The sequence below is a fragment of the Sus scrofa genome, chromosome 18 (assembly GCF_054392235.1).
Source record: "Sus scrofa isolate SSC_HxYL_T2T_F1_AM1 chromosome 18, Sscrofa_HxYL_maternal_Yorkshire_Landrace_v2.0, whole genome shotgun sequence".
NCBI lineage: Eukaryota > Metazoa > Chordata > Mammalia > Artiodactyla > Suidae > Sus > Sus scrofa.
In genome coordinates, this window is record NC_139400.1 from 12,619,425 (window position 1) to 12,639,385 (window position 19,961).

The 19,961-nt window shown below is 47.1% G+C and overlaps 1 protein-coding gene and 1 long non-coding RNA gene across 5 annotated transcripts in view; one reads left to right on the forward strand and one right to left on the reverse strand.

The window, feature by feature from the left end:
* DPP6 (dipeptidyl peptidase like 6) overlaps positions 1–19,961 on the reverse strand; it is a 1,001,611-nt gene that overhangs the window by 531,352 nt on the left and 450,298 nt on the right. The gene's annotated exons all lie outside the window — the stretch shown is intronic.
* LOC146394869 (uncharacterized) lies at positions 1,218–9,330 on the forward strand. Its single transcript, XR_014833478.1, has 2 exons — positions 1,218–1,266; positions 6,116–9,330. It is a non-coding gene; the product is annotated as an uncharacterized LOC146394869 (long non-coding RNA).

Consider the following 19,961-nt stretch of genomic DNA (forward strand, 5'->3'; position numbering starts at 1 on the left):
ATCATCGGTGCCACAGCAAGAGAGGCTCACGTTACTATGACACAGGTTTTTAAAACCCACACACATGCACGGCGCGCTGCTGTAAATGCTGCTGTATTTCTGTGTCTGTCCCCATAAATGAGGTCTTTCCAAGCCGCCACCTCGGAAAAGCGGATTGTCACCCCACGATCCTGCCCCTGAGGGGGGCCCCGGGACATCCCCACCGGGGTCAGTTTGGGGACCACAAAGAAAATGGAACACACAACTTGACAATCATTTTTTAACTCCACACAGAACAATCTAGATTGAGTAACGGTGGTGTTCGCCATACGTGCTCCCAAATGATTAGATCTCCACAAACACACACGCACAGACACACACATCACACAAACACACACACACACCACAAGCACACACATACACAAACACCACACTCATATACACCAAATATGCACACTACACACACACACGACACAGATACAGAGGCACACACATCTCTCCTTAAAGGGCTGTGATTTTTTCTTTTCTTTTCTTTTCTTTTTTTTTTTTTTTTTTTTTTTGGTCTTTTTAGGGCTGCACCTGCAGCATCGAGAAGTTCCCAGGCTAGGGGTCCATTCGGAGCTACAGCTGCTGGCCTACACCACAGCCAAGGCAATGCTGGCTCCTTAACCCACGGAGGGGGGCCAGGGATGGAACCCGCCTCCTCGCGGATCTTAGGTTCATTAACCACTGAGCCACGACAGGAACGCCAAAAGGGCTGTGATTTAATGTCATTAACCATTTTCAAAAACCGCGGTGAAGACGTTCAAACACTTCCGAGTACACGCGGAGCAAGAGCGCCCGTAACAGGAGACGCCTCTTACTTGGGAGGCGACCCTGGGAAGGTGGAGGCACACATTTGGATGAATCGGTCCCATCACAACCGCTCCAAACCCACGGCACCTTCACAGCCCCATGTTTTCCTGTTGTGCCCCCTTTTCCTGTGAGGAAACAGGTGTAAGTGCCACCCTCCTGGCAGGCGGGACTGGGCACAGTGGTCTGCTCCTATCAGTGACAACACAGGGTATAATTCTAGTTCGGTTTCCACTGCTCCCGAGTTTCCCCCAAGCTGCTTATGAAAACAAGGCCATGAGCAAATTCTTCAGGGAGGGCCTCTGATCCAACAGGAGATGAAAGTAACTTCGAATTTTTTAGAGTGTGGAAACTGTCCCTCCAAATGTTCTGAGTTAGGTGTTTCCTTTTTTCTTTTTCTTTCTCTTTTTAGGGTTGCACCCATGGCATATGGAAGTTCCCAGGCGACGGGGCGAATGGGAGCTGCAGCTGCCAGCCTACACCACAGCCACAGCAATGCCAGATCCTTAACCCACTGAGTGGGGCCAGGGATCAAACCTGCGTTCTCATGGATACTAGTTGGGTTCTTAGCCCACTGAGCCATGATGGGAACTCCCGGTCTGTATGTCTAAGATAACATCCTTAACACTGGGGGGGGGGGGGGGCAAACCAACAATAATTTATCCTGGAAACTCTCTTCTTATATCTCCAAGCCAAGCCTGTTCTGGTCTAGACAGATACCTGCTAGGCACCAGCAAAGCCTTACAACCTCAAGTACCAGAGCTACCGGAGAAGCAGCAAGATTCCTAAGAGTTTTCCCACTTTGTTCAGAGTTCAGACCTCTTTGTGGTGGAGAGAGTGGACAGGGGCCGTGAGCTGGCCAGGAGGCAGGGCCGTGATCACAGACTGAGCCCTTCACCGGCTTGACCATTCTTAGAAATGTTACCTTTTACTAAGAAGGAGCAATTAATTTCGTTACAGTGTGACAATTCTTCAAACCAATGGCTCAGGGCAGAAAGGTCCAAAGTGATACATACACCTTTAAGAAGAGAAGTCAGCAGAGGTACCTGCGTGAGAACCACAGCAGAGTGTGTCCTCTGAGATCTATTTCTGGGGACACAGCTGCTTGACTCGGGCATCAACACCTGGGGCAGGTGTGTGTGTGGGGGGGGTGTCAGTCAAAGGAACCCAAGTGGGGACCCTGGTCTTTTTGGTCTTTGACCACGACCCTCCGATGATCAGGTTTGCCAGGCGTGGGGCTGAGGCGTGTGGGAACAGACTAGAGCACAAGACGCTGACGGAAATGAGGGCCATGCATTTCCACAGGAGGTTGCGCTTTAATTTAAAAAAAAACATTCCTGGAGTTCCCGTCGTGGCCCAGTGGTTAACGAATCCGACTAGGAACCATGAGGTTGTGGGTTTGGTCCCTGCCCTTGCTCAGTGGGTTAACGATCCGGCGTTGCCGTGAGCTGTGGTGTAGGTTGCAGACGCGGCTCGGATCCTGCGTTGCTGTGGCTCTGGCGTAGGCCGGTGGCTACGGCTCTGATTCGACCCCTAGCCTGGGAACCTCCATATGCCGCGGGAGCGGCCCAAGAAATAGCAACAACAACAACAACAGCAACAACAAAAGACAAAAAGGCAAAAAAAAAACAAAAAACAAAAAAACAAAAAAAAACCAAAACATTCCTAACGCTTTGTAATGAAATACACGAAAAGCAGTGACTCTGGAACGAAATAGCTTTAAAATTATACTCATCGTTTCCCCAGAGCCACGTTTAGCATCCAGCAGACAGGTAGACACTGAGATGCTTTTACAACGAAGCTACGTCAAAAATCAACACAGACCCACGCATTTTGGTAACTAGTATCTGAGGATAAGAAAAAAAAAATCTTATCTTGCAAGTCTCCATTTTAACTTATTAAAAAATCAGCTCCTCTTTCTAAGTGTATAGTAGAATCCCAGCTCAGGAAATACTACAACTTGGGGCCCAACGCTTGTGGGTGCCAAGGGGTCAAGCCCCCCCACCCCCCCCACCCCCGCTTAGGCGCGGGCTGGAGTTGTCCGTGGCCGTGCAGATGGTCATGGGCTGAGCGGACCGGCCCCCACTGCTAGAGCAGCTGGCCTGCACACAAGACCAACTCCCACTGGCAAGGGCTTCTGCACATGTGCCATGGGCAGACGGGCTGCCTGCTTGCGTTGATCATCTTGCTGGTGAAGCCAGGGCTGGAGGCGAGGGCTGTGACACAGGAATGACGGAATCCCATGAAAATGCTGATCAGAACTTAGGAACCATCCCACAGTGACGAACTCTGGAGACAGGACAGGGATGGAGCCAGGGCTGCAGGCTCCTACCACGGAAAGGTCCCGGGAGATGACAAGAGCAGCCTGTGTGCTGCCTGCTGAGAACTCTGACTTCTCAGGCTTCTGGGCATCAGTGAGGGAGCCCGCGCCTGTGCGGCTGCGCCCTCCGCGAGTGGCACTGCACACACTTAACCAGACCCTCTCGAAAGCCAGCGTCCCTGCTTTCTGAAAGAAGCAGTAAAGGCAGGGACAGGCATGTATAGACGGTCACCTGGCCCTGATCCATGGGGAGTGCAGGTGTTCTAAGTGTTAGCGCTGCTCTCTTTCTCCTGGTGCCAATCTGACCGTACTGTCTTGGCTACCTCTCAAGAAGAATCTATCTAATAGACTCGAAGAAACAGAAAACAAACTTAGGGTTCCCAAAGGGGATGGGAGGGGAGGTGGAGAGAGAAATTAGGAGTTTGGGATTAACCCATCCACACTCTTACACACAAAATGGGTAAACGAGCAAGGACCTCCTGTGGCGCACAGGGAACTATACTCGAAACCCTGCAATAACCTACCATGGAAAATAATATGACAAGAACACACACATATATCCATATACAAATATATATACGCATGCATGTGTGTAAAACTGAATCGTTTTGCTGTACACTTGAAAGCAATACATTCCCAATTAACGAAACCTTTAAAAAAAAAAATCATTCCCAAGAATCATGCCCTTCCCTCAGTCTCTTATACATGAAAAAAACAACCAAAGTTTATCTTTATGTTCAAACTGTAGTTTAATATGCTGCTTCTTAATAAAAGTAGATGTAATCAAATACTCCCCAAAAGGGGAAGGCAATTATCGGCGCGCTCTTCTTTCTGGAATCTTCCCTAATGAGGTGCATGGTTACACGGATGATTAGCCACCGCTAAGACTGGATTTTGCTTCATGCAGAAAGTGCGCTGCCCCGAGCATGGGGAGCAGCCACCTGACACCCGGAAAGCCGGAGGCATGATGACGGGGGAGGGAAGTGCTGGCCTCCCTGCGTGGCCTGGAGGGGGGCTGGCAGCCCTGGCTGTGGCATAAGCCGTGTCTTGTCTTTGGTGGAGGGAAGGGGGGGGTCGTCTGGCCCTGATGTTCCACCTGGAGGCCCCTCCCGCACATCCCGCGCCCCCCTTTGTCTGTTCTGCCTCCTTCCCTGTCTTGTGGGACATCACAGAGCTAGCGGCCGAGAGGCCGAGCTGAACAGAGAGAAGGGCCCCTCCGGGACGGGAATTTCATGTCCACTGGACTCAAAAGGCTACAGATCAAAAGATGCCAGTGCCAAAGGAAGCGGGCGAGGTGAGCAGGCCAGACACTGACTGTCTGGAACTCTGCTGCATCCTAGGGGCTGAGGTTAAACAAACCTAAAGTCCCTGGCCAGGAAAACGGCAGAAGAGCCTCTGGTGGGAACAGGATGCAAGGGCTGTATTTGCTGGAGGGCACGGGGCTCTGTGCTTCTGGCCTGGAGAGAGAGGCCCTGCAAGGCAGGACTTCTGGGAGCTCCACAGACCGCGGAGGGGTGGGCTTCAGGGCTGGGTGCAGGGGCAGCAGAGGCTTGTGAAGAGGGTGGCTTGGGCACAGCATTGGGACACCCTGGAAACACTGACAGGCCCAGGGGCGGTCACGGTCAAGGTCACCTCTCATTCGTCTGCGGCTCTTTCTCTGACTCTCTTTCCTAAACACTTTAAACACCTACATACATTTCCCCTCGGGAACATTCTTGTCTCCCGCCCCACCCCCACGTACCTACCATGGGATTATTATTATTAACATATTTTTTTTTCTTTTAGGGCCGCAGGTGCGGCATATGGAGGTTCCCAGGCTAGGGTTCGGATTGGAGCTGCAGCTGCCAGCCTACACCACAGCCACAGCAACGCTGGGTCCAAGCTGCACCTGTGACCTACACCACAGCTCATGGCAACGCTGGATCCTTAACCCGCTGAGCGAGGCCAGGGAGCGAAACCACTTCGTTGTGGATACCAGTCAGGTTCTAAACCTGCTGAGCCTCAGTGGGAACTCCCTACCGTGGGATTTTTAAAATGAACTCCAGTAAAATTCTGGAGAGCCCCAAATTTCTTTTGTTTTGTTTTGTCTTCAGCTGTACCCACAGCATGCAGAAGTTCCAGGGCCAGGGATTGAAACCATGCCACGGCAGTGACAATGCCAGATCCTTAACCACTAAGCCACTCGGGAGCTCTAAGATCCCCAAATTTCTAAAATCTGATTCCAAGTAAGAAAAGGGAGAAATTCCCGCTGTGGCACAACAGGATCAACAGCATCCCTGGAGCACTGGGACGCAGGTTCGATCCCTGGCCTGGGTTAAGGATCTGGCAGTGCTGCAGCTGGGGTGAAGGTCGTAACTGCAGCTCTGATCTGATCCCTGGCCTGGGACTCCACAAGCAGCCGGGAGTTCTCCCCAGAAAACGAACAAACAAAAAAATGAAAAGGGAAATTTGGCTGCCCGCTTAGCAATGAATCTTCAGGTGAAATTTAAGTGGCGCACATACGGGTCAAAGCACCTGGACGTAGTTTTTACCCAGGCCGTGTACAGAATGCTTCCCTTTGGGTTAATGTCCGTTTCAATTCTCCTAAGAAAGCGAATGACACTAAATCCCCAGCTGTCCCCAAAGAGCCGTAAGAAGTAACAGAGGTGTGTTCCCCGTAGTCTGAGGTAACGTACTAAGCCAGGCATGCTTTTCACTTTGATGGACAGTCCCTTTAATTAAAAGTCAATATTAGAGAGTTCCCATCGTGGCGCAGTGGTTAACGAATCCAACTAGGAACCATGAGGTTGCAGGTTTGATCCCTGGCCTTGCTCAGTGGGTTAAGGATCCAGTCTTGCCGTGAGAAGTGGTGTAGGTCGCAGACGTGGCTCGGACCCCGCATTGCTGTGACTCTGGTGCAGCCCAGCCCGGCAGCTGCAGCTCTGATTGGACCCCTAGCCTGGGAACCTCCATATGCCGCGGGAGTGGCCCTAGAAAAGGCAAAAAGACAAAAAAATAAAATAATATAAAATAAAATAAGTCAATATTAGGAGAGAGGCCTGTCAAAAACGGATGGAGTGTGCAGGCCTGTTTTAGCCGGAGACATGGGCCACTTACTCGGACCTTAGCTCAGCTCCAGGGGCTGTGCTAGCAGCAGGGGGCTTGCAGGTGCCTAAATCAGTGGGATTCTGTTTAGTCAGGATATAGAACAAGCCAGGAGAGGGAGAAGCAGGACCCGGGGAGGCCAGCAGTGATCAGGAGGCCTCAAGAGAGTGTCCGATGGACAGGAGACCCTTACGGTTTCAACAGCCCAACCCCTGCCCCTTAGCGCGGGTGCTGGAGACCAGGCAGCAGGCCCCCCTGTTTGCACAGAGGGCACCTGCTCAGCGGGGCCCCAGGTGCCACAGCAGCCCCTGAGACAGACAGCCTTCCTTCCTCAGCAGCTTTAAGAGGCTCCCAGAAACGCCAGAGGGCCGGCCAGCAGCAGACCCAAAACATAGGCTGCCATTCCCAGAAAATGACACCAAAAGGTCTCAAATTGGACCTGAAAGGAAAGGTGGCGGCCCCTGAACGACACGAATCAATGAGAGTGGCCGGTGCCTGCAGTGAGGCTGGAAAGGGCGCTGTGCTCGGCTGCTGGTAGGTAGCCACAAGTTTGACTACAAACTTGTTCCCTTGGGTACTAGGTGACTAGACCTACTCAGATGGAACAACACAGTTCTGCAAAGTACTGTGACCCAGGGGGACAGGCAGGACACGGGGGGCCAGGACTGAACCTACTCTGCACCTGGCATCGCCCTGGACACTTCGCAAGCTGTGCTTTATTCAGTTATCCCAGGGACTCTAAAAGGCGACCCTTGGAACGCATTCAATGTCTGGAAAAATAATCCAAAGCTTCTGGATCGGACAGCTTGGGTAGAAATGCTAGCCTGTCCGCGTAGCTGTTGTGTGGTTTTAGCTTTTCCTTAATTCTCCGATTACTTTCCATTCGCAAAACGAGGCTCACGGGGTCACCCTAGTGTGGTGTTTTGGGGACTCGAGTCAAAAGCTCACACAAAGCATCTTCTAGGGCACAAAAAGATGACAGTTAACAACCCAGTATTACAGATGTTTCAAAAGACTCATGGGATAGAAGCCTTGCTAAGAATCCTGTAGATAAGAGAGGGTCCAACTGCCTCCACAGCTCACCTTTTCAGCTGCCAACCTGCCTCGTCCGGTGCTACAACCCAGGCTAGTGTCAAAATGACCGACAAACGAGGCAATTTTTGAAGTTTTATGATAGTTAATTCCCATCACCAGGTCCAGCACTGTGAGTTCCAATAAGATTACTGAGCTAGTGATTGGCATCAGCAGAAAGTTTCAGACACAGAAAATAAACGTATGGTGACCAATGGCGGTGGCGGGGGTGGGGGTGGGGAGAGATAAATTAGAAGTTTGGGATTTAACACACACACCACCACACACAAAAATAGCTAAACCACAAGAACCTACTACTGGTCGGCACAGGGAACTCTACGCAGTATTTTGTAAGGGCCTATAATGGAAAAGAATCTGAGAAAGAACGCACGTGTGTGCATGTAACTGCTGTACACTTGAAAACGAATAGAACATTGTAAGTTAACTGTGTCTCAATACAAAAATAAAGAAAAAAATTCTTAATAAAATATAGGTGCATTTCGTGGAACATACGCTGTTCAGAGTATGACGTCATGGAGAATATCAGAGCTGGAGGAGAAGCGGGAGTTCCCGTCGTGGCTCAGCGGAAACGAACCGGACTAGGAACCATGAAGTTGTGGGTTCGATCTCTGGCCTCGTTCAGCGGGTCAAGACAATAAATAAATACATAAATAAATAAATCGATAAATAGAAGGAGAAGCTGCTTTCTCCATGCCCCTCCTCTGACAGTTCCCTTAGTCTGAACCAAACAATTTCGTTCTGGATGCTCGACCGGCCCATTTACCACCTTCTCATAGACACTCGTTTCCCCAACGTTGTCAAGGCAACAATGAGGTCCAGGTTAACCACATTTACCCTTCAGAGGACACGGCAGGGACTGGGCATTTTCACAGACAAGAAGCTCTCAGGCTGGAAAAGAATGAATAACCTAATCTAGGGGATTTCAAAATTTTTCTTCTCAGGACCTTTTTTCAGTTTTGGAAGTCATTGAGAAAACTCAGAGCGCTTTTGTTTTATGTGTTTTGTTTATATTTTGCTTATATATATATTAAGAAATTTTAGAGACATGTATTGAGTTATCTAAAATAAAAACCTCTTGTGTTAATAAAAGTAACATTTTATTAAAAAAAATCTTCAGAACAAAAACATAAATCAGTAGAATGGCACTATTTACAATTTTTGCAAATCTCAGTAATGACCGCCTTCACAAAAGAAAGCTGGATTCTGACATCTGCTTTGGCCTTCAATTTGTTACAGTGTACTATTTTGGTTTAAGTATATGAAGGAAATCTGGCTTCATGCGTATATGGAGCTGGAAAGGGGGATGATATTTTAATTGCCTTTTTAGGTAATCGTAGACTCTCTCCTTTGATATTACATCAAAACTCGACAAGGTTATCTGCAGTGTGAACGCTAAGACTAAATTAATGAATTTTTCATATGTGTGAAAGGATGAAAGTGTAAAAGACACGTAAAATCTTGGTATTATTATAAAAATCGTTTTGACATTCCAGACCTTCTAAAAAAAAGTCAAGGGTGTCCCCAGGGTCCTCAGAAATTCTTTGAGAACTTTTGTTTGAACCTACTCATTCAACAAATATGAAATCAAAGCACAGACATGCTGAGAGACTTGTGCGGACTCTCAGGGTGAGCTGTTCTGAACATAAACCTAGTAATTACAGTTGGTTAACCAACGGTCTTGCAACAAAGACTCTCTGATGAGACTGGGTGCCTTCAGGGTGGTATGGCCATAGACACAAAGATATCTCTGAGCAGGTGTCCAGAAAGGACTAATAACCTTCCATGTTCCTTCTTGCAGAGCCTGAGCCTTGATGCATAAGACCTTGACTCTTCCGACTCCTCCAAAGAACAGATTGATTTCAAGGACCTCTCCATGTGGAAGGCACCTCCATGACCGCCTCATGTGTTCTTTTATATACTCATTCCTGCAACCAGTCTGCACTGAGTAGCACTCTTGAGCTGTACCGAGTAGGTCTGGTTTAGTGCATCACGCACAGATGCCCAGGGAGGAGCAAGAATATCAGTTCTCCTGCAACCTCATCCTCGCCTGCTTCCCCCATGCACATGGGGGTGGGGGTGGGGGCACAGACTGTAACTTCTCCCCTGGTTTGGCAGTTACGGATTCTTACGTCACACAGGTCAACAGCAGTGACCTCTAGACATGCCATCGTATACACTGCACATTCAGGGAGTGATCTTTGTGCCCTTTGGCTTCTCTTATCTCTTGTTAGTTAAACACAGGACCAGAATAAGACCAAACAATCAGAGTAATGATGAGAAATCACAGTGAAAAAGTTTGAGGTTTGAGAGAATATTCACTTGTACATATTTTTGAAAAGAAATGCTTAAAACCTAAGACATACACTAAACTAGAGTCAAATATTTTACTTTTCCTTATCTCCCTTTTCTGATCCAAGGACGTTCCCCAGCCAAAACAGTAATTTTAAGCTTATTTTCTGTATTAAGTGGGCAACACTATCCTCAAGGTTTTGTTGTTAGTTGCTAATACATCTCTGGCACAGTAATAATGAATATTATGATTGAACAAATTTACCGAAAATTATAGCACAATTGTCTCCATCTCTATTTGTTGACCTTATATTATACGAGGGAATATGAAATGGTGCATTTCTTGAAATGAATTTAAATAACATCTCTTTCCTATTGGAAAGCATACCCACAATTTGTGGCACAAGCCACAGGAGGGACACGTCCTCAGAGAGCCTTCTTTTTTGCCCAATGATCTGAAAAGGCAGCACTACATTTCATTTCAGAGAAACTCTGTTCCAATAAACATCATGATCATCACCATCCACAACAATATCGCCAACACTGTCACACTGTCACAGTCATCACCCCCATCATCATAACCCACAGCAGCAGCATCTTCACATCATGTCATCACCACCACCACCATCACCATGTCAACAGCACCACACCATCACAAGTAACATCACATCATCCTCGCCATCACTGTGTCATCATTACATCATCACATCGCAGCATCACTACATCATCATCATCATCACATCAGCATCATCATCATCACCACATCAGCATCATGATCACCAGCAGCAGCAGCAGCATCATCACATTAGCATAACATCAGCACTGTCATCATTACCACATCATTGTCACGTCAGCAGCAGCAGCAGCATCACATCAGCATCGTCATCATCACCACATCAGCATCATGATCACCATCAGCAGCAGCAGCATCACATTAGCATCACATCAGCACTGTCATCATCACATCATCATCACATCATCATCAGCAGCAGCAGCAGCATCACATCATCATCAGCATCATCACTACCACATCATCAGCATCATCATCATCATCACCACATCAGCATCATGATCATCATCACATTAGCATCGTAATCATCATCAGCAGCAGCATCATCATCATATCAGCATCATCACTACCACATCATTATCATCTTATCAGCACTGTCATCATCACCACATCATCGTCACATCATCATCACATCAGCATCGTCATCATCACCACATCATCATGATCATCAGCAGCAGCAGCATCACATTAGCAACACATCAGCACTGTCATCATCACATCATCATCACATCAGCATCAGCATCATCACCACATCAGCATCACATCAGCATCAGCATCATCACCACATCAGCATCACCATCATCATCATCAAGATCATCTTCATCGTCATCACGTCATCACCATCATAGCATCACAGTTAACATCACATTATTTTCATTATCACCACCACCCATAATGGTCAACATCATCATCATGGTCATCTTCGTCTCCTTCATCATAACCATCAGCACCATCATTATCACATCATCACCACCACTGGGTCATCATCACATCATCTCATCACCATCACCATGATCACCTTCCTCAGCATCACAATCATGTCATCACCATCAACATCACATCACCACCCTCACATTATTTTCATAATTGTCACTACCGCCCAGAATCACCAGCATCATCTTCACTGTCTATCATCTTCTCTATCATCATCATCATCAACATCTCAGAAACCCATGTGCGCCCTCTTTACTCTATGCCAGCAGCATAAGAAGCTTCTGATAATACAGTTTGCATCTTCACAATAACCCTACTAGAAAAATCTTACTATGTCTCATTTTCAAATGGAAATAGGCTTAGGGAGACAGATAACACGTCCAAAGTAACAGCGAAGTAGGGGTTGAACCAGATTAAACCCAGATCTTTGCGACTTTGAAACTGATGTTCTTCACCATCACATGGCACTAAAGAACTCTGTGTTTTGACTTAAAGGGAGCTTCTCTATCCCGCCACAAAATAAGATTTCAGAGTTTGAAAACTGTCATGAATTTTATGAACGGTATGTTTTGGCATCTTCATCAGTAAATGCATTATATGTGATGAGACCTAGGAACACTTAAAACTCAGGGCAAACATATGTGCAGGCAGACTTCATTTTATTGTGCTTTGATTTGTTGCACTTCACAGATAACTGCATTTTATTTCATTATAAATTAAAGTCTGCGGCAACCCTGAATCGAGCAAGTTCTTTTTTGGTGCCATCTTTCCGCAACATGTCCTCACTTCATGGCTTTGTGTCACATTTTGGTAATTCTCCCGCTATTTCAAACTTTTTCATGATTATATTTGTTGTGATGATCTGTAAACAGTGACCTTTGATGTTACTCACTAAACGGTCAGATGATGGTTGGCATTTTTTAGCAATAGAGTGTTCTAAATTAAGGTATGCATGTTTTTAGACAGAATGCTACTGTACACTTTATAGACTGCAGTATATTGTAAATATAACTTTTCTATACATCGAGCAACCAAAAAATTGGTGCGACTAGTTTTTTCGATATTCCCTTTATTGGGGTGGTCTGGAATGGAACCCTCCGTATCTCTGAGGCGCGCCTGTAGGTAAAATGCACTTGATCTGCTCCTTGCAAAGGCTATTTTTAGCACTACATAACTAGTGTGTCAAAGAGCTGGGGCTCTTGGCATCTCTAATCGGTCCTGCAAGTTATATATTTTTATAACACAATCCCCAAGACCTCTAAAAGCAGAACATAACAGGGACTGCTCAGAAAGCCCTAATCACTTGGTCTGAGGCTGCCATTGGGAAGCCAGTGTCGGAGGAGGTGCAGAAATAGAGGTGCAGGCAGGAAGTAATGACACAGCCACTGACAGCGGAAACCTATGCGTCCAAATGTCACATGATGTCGCATCTCAGTGTCTATTTCCTTCCAGTTCAGCTTCCAAAGCCGCGAGCTTGGGGGAGGTGATCTAGCTTCCATCCTTGAAGTGATGATTCCTCATGTTTTTTCCCCAACTAGCTATGGGATTAAAAATGGCTCAGCGATAAACAGAACTCAACCTGTTCTAACCAGCTTCCTCATCCTGCCCCTGCGGGTGAAGACAGTATCCTGGAAGGAGGAGAACAAGCGGATTCGCTCACGAGCCGACCTTCATTCCCTTGCCTCGACCGGCTCTGTCTCATTACGGTTTGTATGGACCCCTTTCCCTTTCCTCCTTCCAATTAGCATCCTCCTGTAATTGACAGCAACTGCTGGAAAGGCAGAAGGATCCGCTTCTTATGCTACGCTGTCCCTTGGGGATCAACCTCAGGACTCTTTTCCTTAAACAGGTTCCTGTGTTTGCCTCACTCCTCCCCAAACTGGAAAGAGAGTTTACAGCACTGAAGTTCTGGGGCGTCAACAAGGCTATAGTTTCCCTCTGTGATTCTTCCTCGCTGGTGGAGCAGATTCTTGTAACCTAACCAGACAGAAACTTCCATCATCTGCTATTTCTCTTTAGCTCCACTGACCTTAGCCTGTGTCAAGAGGTGAAAACCACAGTTAAACCACAAGGATATATTAAGACGTAGGGGCTCTAAGAAAATAATTGAAGATATTTAGTCCCAAATCAGAAAAATTCCATTCCTGCCTACAACTATGACTCGACTTGCTCTGAGGTCTCATGTCAGCTCAATCTATAGTTTTTTTTTTTTCTTCTTTGACCTTCACCTGTGACCTTTTTAACACACTTAAAAGCCCTGGACTTCCTTGTTCCTGTCCCTGAACCACCTGTATTAGTTTGCTTGGGCTGCCGTAACAACACACCACGGACTAGGTGGCTTCATCAAAAGAAACTTATTTTCTCTCAGCTTGGAGGCTGGACCTCCAAGATCTAGGTGCTGGCAGCTTTGGTTTCTCCTGAGGGCCCTGCTTGGCTGGCAGGTGGCTACCTTACTCCTGTGTCCTCATAGGGTCTTTTCCTGTGCCCACTGGATGTCGGAATTTCTGCTTGTAAGGCCATCCTTCTCCTTGCATTACGGCTCATGATAATGGCCTGACTTGAACTTAATCACCTTTCCAAAGACCTTATCTCCAAACAGAGTTACATCCTGAGATACTGGGGTTAGGGCTTCAGTTGTAAGACGGCAGAGTTGAGCCCCTAACACATTTCTCTCGGAGTCACCTCACGGAAGGAAACTGGAGTTTCCACCTGCTTGGCTGCTGGGGGAGAGGAAGTCTAAGAGAGCCTGGATTCACACGTTCATATTTCACCTCTCGTCTACGAGTGCCTTCTGAAGGCGTTCATTTCAAAACACCTCCGAGTCCACCTTGGCCTTGGCCTTCCTTCCTTCCCTGCCTCTTTAACCCCACTTCTATCTACCACCCTGGTCCAGGCCACCTTCGCCTCTCCCTACCTGGCCTTTGCAATTCCAGTTTTACCCCCTAAAGCCTATTCGCCACATAGAAACAATACGATCTTTCGAAAAATGGGAGTCAGATCATGATAAACTCCTTCTCAAAAAGATTCAGTGGCTTCCCGTGGAACTTAGAAGAAAACTCTACCTTTTGGGGCGTTCCTGCTGCTGCACGATGGGTTTAGACTCTGACTGCAGCATCTCCGGTCACTGTGGAGATGCGGGTTCAATCCCCAGGCCCGGCACAGTGGGTTAAAGAACGCGGCATTGCTGCAGCTGCGGTGTAGTTTGCACCTGCAGCTCAGATTCAATCCTTGGGCTTGCGGCCATAACAAACCAAAAAAACAAAAAAGCCCAAAACAAAAAACCAATCCCTACCCTCTTACCCTGAACGCCGGTCTCCTGTGGGTGTGGCCGTGCTGGTCTAACGTCCCCTCACGCGGGTTCCCTCTCCCCATCCCCACCCCCCTCCACTGCCTCCAGATGCCTCGAGATCTTCGCTTTTGAGGTTTCCTCCGCCTGGACCTGCGTTTCCCGACGCGTTCCCCACTCCACATGGGCCACAGCCCTTCCTTAGGGAACAGGTCGCTGGCTGCGGGCTCTGAAACAGTCACCTCCCCCACACACCATCACTCCTTCTCCCCCATCCTGCTTCACTGACTCTCAAGCCCTTATTTCTACTTGATGTCTGACATTGTTTATTTCCTTGCTTTGTTGTTTGTCTCCTCTGCCAGGATGTAAGCACCTCAGCGCAGATCCTCTGCCTTCCACGCTCACGTGTCCTCTGCTGTGAGCAGTGCCTGGTACCTAGAAGGACCTCAATACATACTGTTGAATGATGGGCTGGAAGAGACAGAACGATGGCAAGAATTCTGCAAATTCTGATCCCTCCGTCCACACTTCAAGCTCCAACCACGTCCAGACTTTTCAAGCTACCTCTTCATCGTGATGTTGTCCATGGCTACTCTAGCTCCGCCCAAACCCACCTACGTGACCTCATTTCCCTCTTGTCCCCCAGAAAACCCCTCTTCCGTCCCTCCCTCTCTTCCCCACCGCACTCATCTCCACTCCTACCACGTGCTCAGGGCGTTTCTTCAAAAATCACTTCCTGCAATAAAACTCCACACTGACTTCCCTGACCCGTCCTATGCATTCACAGCGTGGCACTTCCTGCTTGCGTGTTTCTTCTTCCTCTTTTTTTTTCTTTTTAGGGCTGCGCGTGCGGTGTATGAGCGTTCCCAGACTAGAGGTCGAATTGAAGCTTCAGCTGCTGGCCTACACCACAGCCACAGCAACACCAGATCTGAGCCGAATCTGCGATCTACACGGCAGTTTGTGGCAGAGCCAGATCCTTGACCCACTGGGTGAGGCCAGGGATTGAACCCGCATCCCCACTGAGATTGTGTTGGATTCTTAACCCCCTGAGCCACCACAGAAACCCATACTTCAGTGTTTCTTCTTCATCCACAGTCTATTCTGAACAGGATCTTCCTCAGAGGGAGGACCCACGTGCCATCAATTCTGTTCAAAATGCTTGTTTTGAACACATGACTTTGTTTTGGTGCAAGTGACGTCCTAGGGAACCACCCGAGCATTGCGCTGGTTTCATGTTTGTTCTGTGTGACTCTGTCCGTGGGAAACACGGGACACACGTGGGACCTGCCTGCAGCTGCATGGGGGCTGCAGGAGGTCACACCCGCCCCCAAGCGGTGCCGCCACCCCAGCCTGCCACCTGTCACGAGTCACATCCATCTGTGACGTGTCACGACTTGCCCTCTGACTTCAGATGACGCCTCTTCCAACCCCAGGGTAACTCACAAGCCACCTCCCTTCCAGGGCCCGCATCCCCAGACAAGCTCTGGGCCTCTCTCAGGGTAAAAGGCCGTATCAACTATGGTGTGCATTAGTTCTTAACCATGTGCTGCATGTAAACGGTGCCTCCGTTTTACTAGGTTCCAGTCTGGGCGTCACTGGCAGAGTCAATGAGGGTTCTGTCCACAACCCATTTTCCCCAAAACTCCGTGGCTTTTACTGTGTGATTCTGCACAATGTGCTGATTTTGAGGCATGCCCAGTATTTGTTACAGCAGCACATCTGCACATTTCCTAACTATGCCCCCCCCATGTTATGTGCTACGGGCACCACCAGATACTTTTCACCAAGTATATGACACAAATAAACTCATCTACAAAACCGCAATTGACTCACATGGAAAACAGACTTGAAGTTGCCAAGGGGGAGGGGAGGGGAGGGGTGGACGCGAGTTTGGGGTCAGCAGATGCAAGCTAGTACATATAGGATGGATTAATAAGGTCCTACTGTATAGCACAGGGACCATATTTAATATCCTGTGATAAACCATTATGGGAAATAATATGAAAAAGAATATCTACCTATCTATCAAACCGGAATCTGGTAGAACCACTATGGAAAACAGTATGGAGGTACCCCAGAAAACTAAATATAGAACTACCATATGACCCAGCAATCCCACTCCTGGGCATATATTCAGACAAAACCTTCACTGAAAAAGATACATGCACCCCATGTTCATTGCACACTACTCACAATAGCCCAGACATGGAAACAAGCTAAATGTCCATGGACTGATGAATGGATTAAGATGAATGGATTAAGAAGGAACACTCCTCAGCCATCAAAAGAATGAAATAATGCCATTTGCAGCAACATGGATAGAACAAAAGACTTCATACTAAGTGAAGTAAATCAGAAAAAGACAAATACCACATGATATCACATACCTGGAATCTAATATATGGCACAAACGAACCTATCTGCAGAAAAGAAACAAACTCATGGACATGGAGAACAGACTTGTGGTTGGAGAACAAGGGGGAAAGGGGAGAGAGAGAGAGATGGACTGGGAATTTGGGGCTAGCAGATGCAAACTACTGCATTTGGAGTGGATATGCAACGAGGTCCTGCTGTATAGCACAGGGAACTATATCTAATTACTTGTGATGGAGCATGATGGAGGATAAGGTGAGAAAAACAATGTGTGTATATAGGTCACTTTACAGCAGAAATTGACAGAACATTGTAAATCAACTATAGCAGAAAAACTTAAAAAAAAAAAATGAATCACTGCTGTACACCAGAAAAGAACACATCATAAACAACTATACTTCAACAAAATAAATTTTTAAACAGAAAGAAATTGGAAAAAATACACTTGCATGGGATTCTACTCATTTGCATTGTCCTAGACCACACAGCGCTTTTGCTATTTCTTGAAAAATATGATACAAAAAACACTTGAATAGGTAAAATATTCCTATAACCAAGTCTACCTCCCGGCCCCGCCCTCTTTCTGCTGGCCCTCAGTTACTATCCGGGATGTATGATGAACCAGCATATTTGGCAGTGATTTGAGGTGGATGGCATAAATCCCACCCAATCTCTGTTCTCTCATTTCTCCAGCATGGATGAAAACAGAAACTGCCCTGTTAGGAGACTAAAACAAGATACATATATGTAAGCTATTTAAATTACAGAAACATGCAATTTATTGTTTCATTGCCTCTCTCTACACTACGACCCGCGTTTCCCTCAGAGCTGGAGGAGCCCTCTGGACGGTGTCCAAAGGGGGACAGTCCCTGCCCACAATATGTCCCTGCTCTTAACCCCTTTCCAATCCATTCTTGGTCTAAGTTTGACCAATAATATGTGTCATTTCCAATGATGCCTTGGCTTCTCAACCTTTCAAACGACTGCATTAGGAAGTGACAACCAGACATGCTGTCAAGTCGTTTGCCCTTTAATAGTTGTTCTTGGGAGCAAAGGGGAGAAAATGCTAAGATTCAAGAAAACAAATGGTTGGGTGGATATCACGGATCTCTTTTACCCAACAGCAGCCAAGCAAGGTCCTTACAGCTTTGCCATTTACTCCATGAAACCACAGAAACCCTTGGTCCATGCAAGACTCTCTTACACAAAGGGCTGGAATGGTTACCTTGTACCTGATTTGAGGTCTTCCCCATCTGTGCTGGCTGCTGATTTGAGTGTTGTAAGTGGGAGATGTGCCCTCTCTAAGACAGACAGAGTGAGTGCCAGCCAGAACAGGCAGGTGAGCCCAGGTAGAGGAACCAGTGCTTCTGGGTGGGGTGGTGGCCGGAGGGGAGGGTCTGGTCAGGTGCCAATAGAGAACATCCATTAGAAAGGGTGAGACTACCCTCCGTTTCTTCCGCTGAAGAAGTAAGAGGACCATTTCATGCCCTCACTCTGAAGCCTAGCGGTCTCTAAATACACCTGACCTCCCTAAAGTGAGGCTGAGAAGGAAATATGGTGGCGATTCTAGGCTGGAACCCACCCTAAGGTCCCACCAGAATCTCACAAAACTTTGCTACACTAAGGGACTGATTGGAGGTTAGCTGGTGTTAGTCAAGGGCAACCTATTGAGACCCCAGCTTCCAATTTTCTCTTCCCTCCACAATGATGACTTTAGCAGGGGTCTCACACTTTCTTTCTGTTAACTGGTTGTGGCCTGGGTTGATAGAAAAATGCAGGAGCGAGGGGAAAGCCTCTAGAGGGGCAAATCTCAACTCTGAACTGACTTGCTTCATCATCTGGATGACAGAGATACACTCAAGAAGATTTAAAGATCTTGGGAGGAAACGTGTCTTCCATGTCACACTTCCACTTCCCTGCACCAGTCCGGCACACTGACAGTTCTCCATCATAACATCCAGCTCCTGTTCACACCACAAATGCGATGTCACACATCAAGCAGCAGAAATGCCCTCCACAGAGCCCGGGGTGCCTGGCTTGTGCCCAGCAGCCAGCTCAGGGCCCCGATGGAGCGGATCGATGTTTTGCATGCTATAGTTTGTGAAACCTTTCTGCTAATCAAGATAAATTATTACCACTCTTGGACTTTTAAAAAACTAGTTCAATAATTTATCCCATAAATTGGGCCTCATAATTCATCAGGAAGTGATTTCCCTTCTTAGAGTCAGACTTTAATTATACTATGTTTGAGTCTGCTGCAGAATCTATCTTTCCTTTATCATTTTGTAGATCTCAGACATGATTACAGTTTTGGTCAAGCCTTACAAAAATAACACCATTGGAGTTCCCATCGTGGTGCAGTGGTTAACGAATCCGACTAGGAACCATGAGGTTGCGGGTTCGGTCCCTGCCCTTGCTCAGTGGGTTAACGATCCGGCGTTGCCGTGAGCTGTGGTGTAGGTTGCAGACGCGGCTCGGATCCCGCGTTGCTGTGGCTCTGGCGTAGGCCGGTGGCTACAGCTCCGATTCGACCCCTGGCCTGGGAATCTCCATATGCCGCGGGAGCGGCCCAAGAAATAGTAACAACAACAACAACAACAAAACAAACAAACAAACAAAAAAAAACCAAAAATAACACCATAGGTTATAAAGCATTTTGTGCTTTTCACAATATGTTTGCATGCATTTATCTCATGTGCCCCTTAGGGAAACTGGTAATGAAAGCAAATCATACCATTCCAATTGCACAGGTGGTGGAACAAACATGGAAAAGTTGAGAGAAGTGAACAAAATAACACTGCAAACTTTCCTCAGGTATAGAAACCACATGTTCTAATTCATATGACAGACAATTTTTTGGTATCATTTTAAGTGTTTACTCCACCATATTATCCCTTAAGTGTAACAGCATCATGAAACCAAAGAAATTTTTTTCTAGAAATACAGTCCACCAAAACTTAATCAAGAAGAAATAGATAACTTGAACACACTGATTACTAGAAGTGAAGCAGAAACTGTAATTAAAAAAAAAAAATTCCCTACAAGCAAAAGTCCAGGGCCAGATGGTTGCACTGGGGAACTCTACCAAACATACACAGAACTTATATCCATCCTTCTCAAACTCTTCCAAAAGACTAAAGAGGAGGGGACACTTCCAAAGACCTTCTGTGAAGCCACCA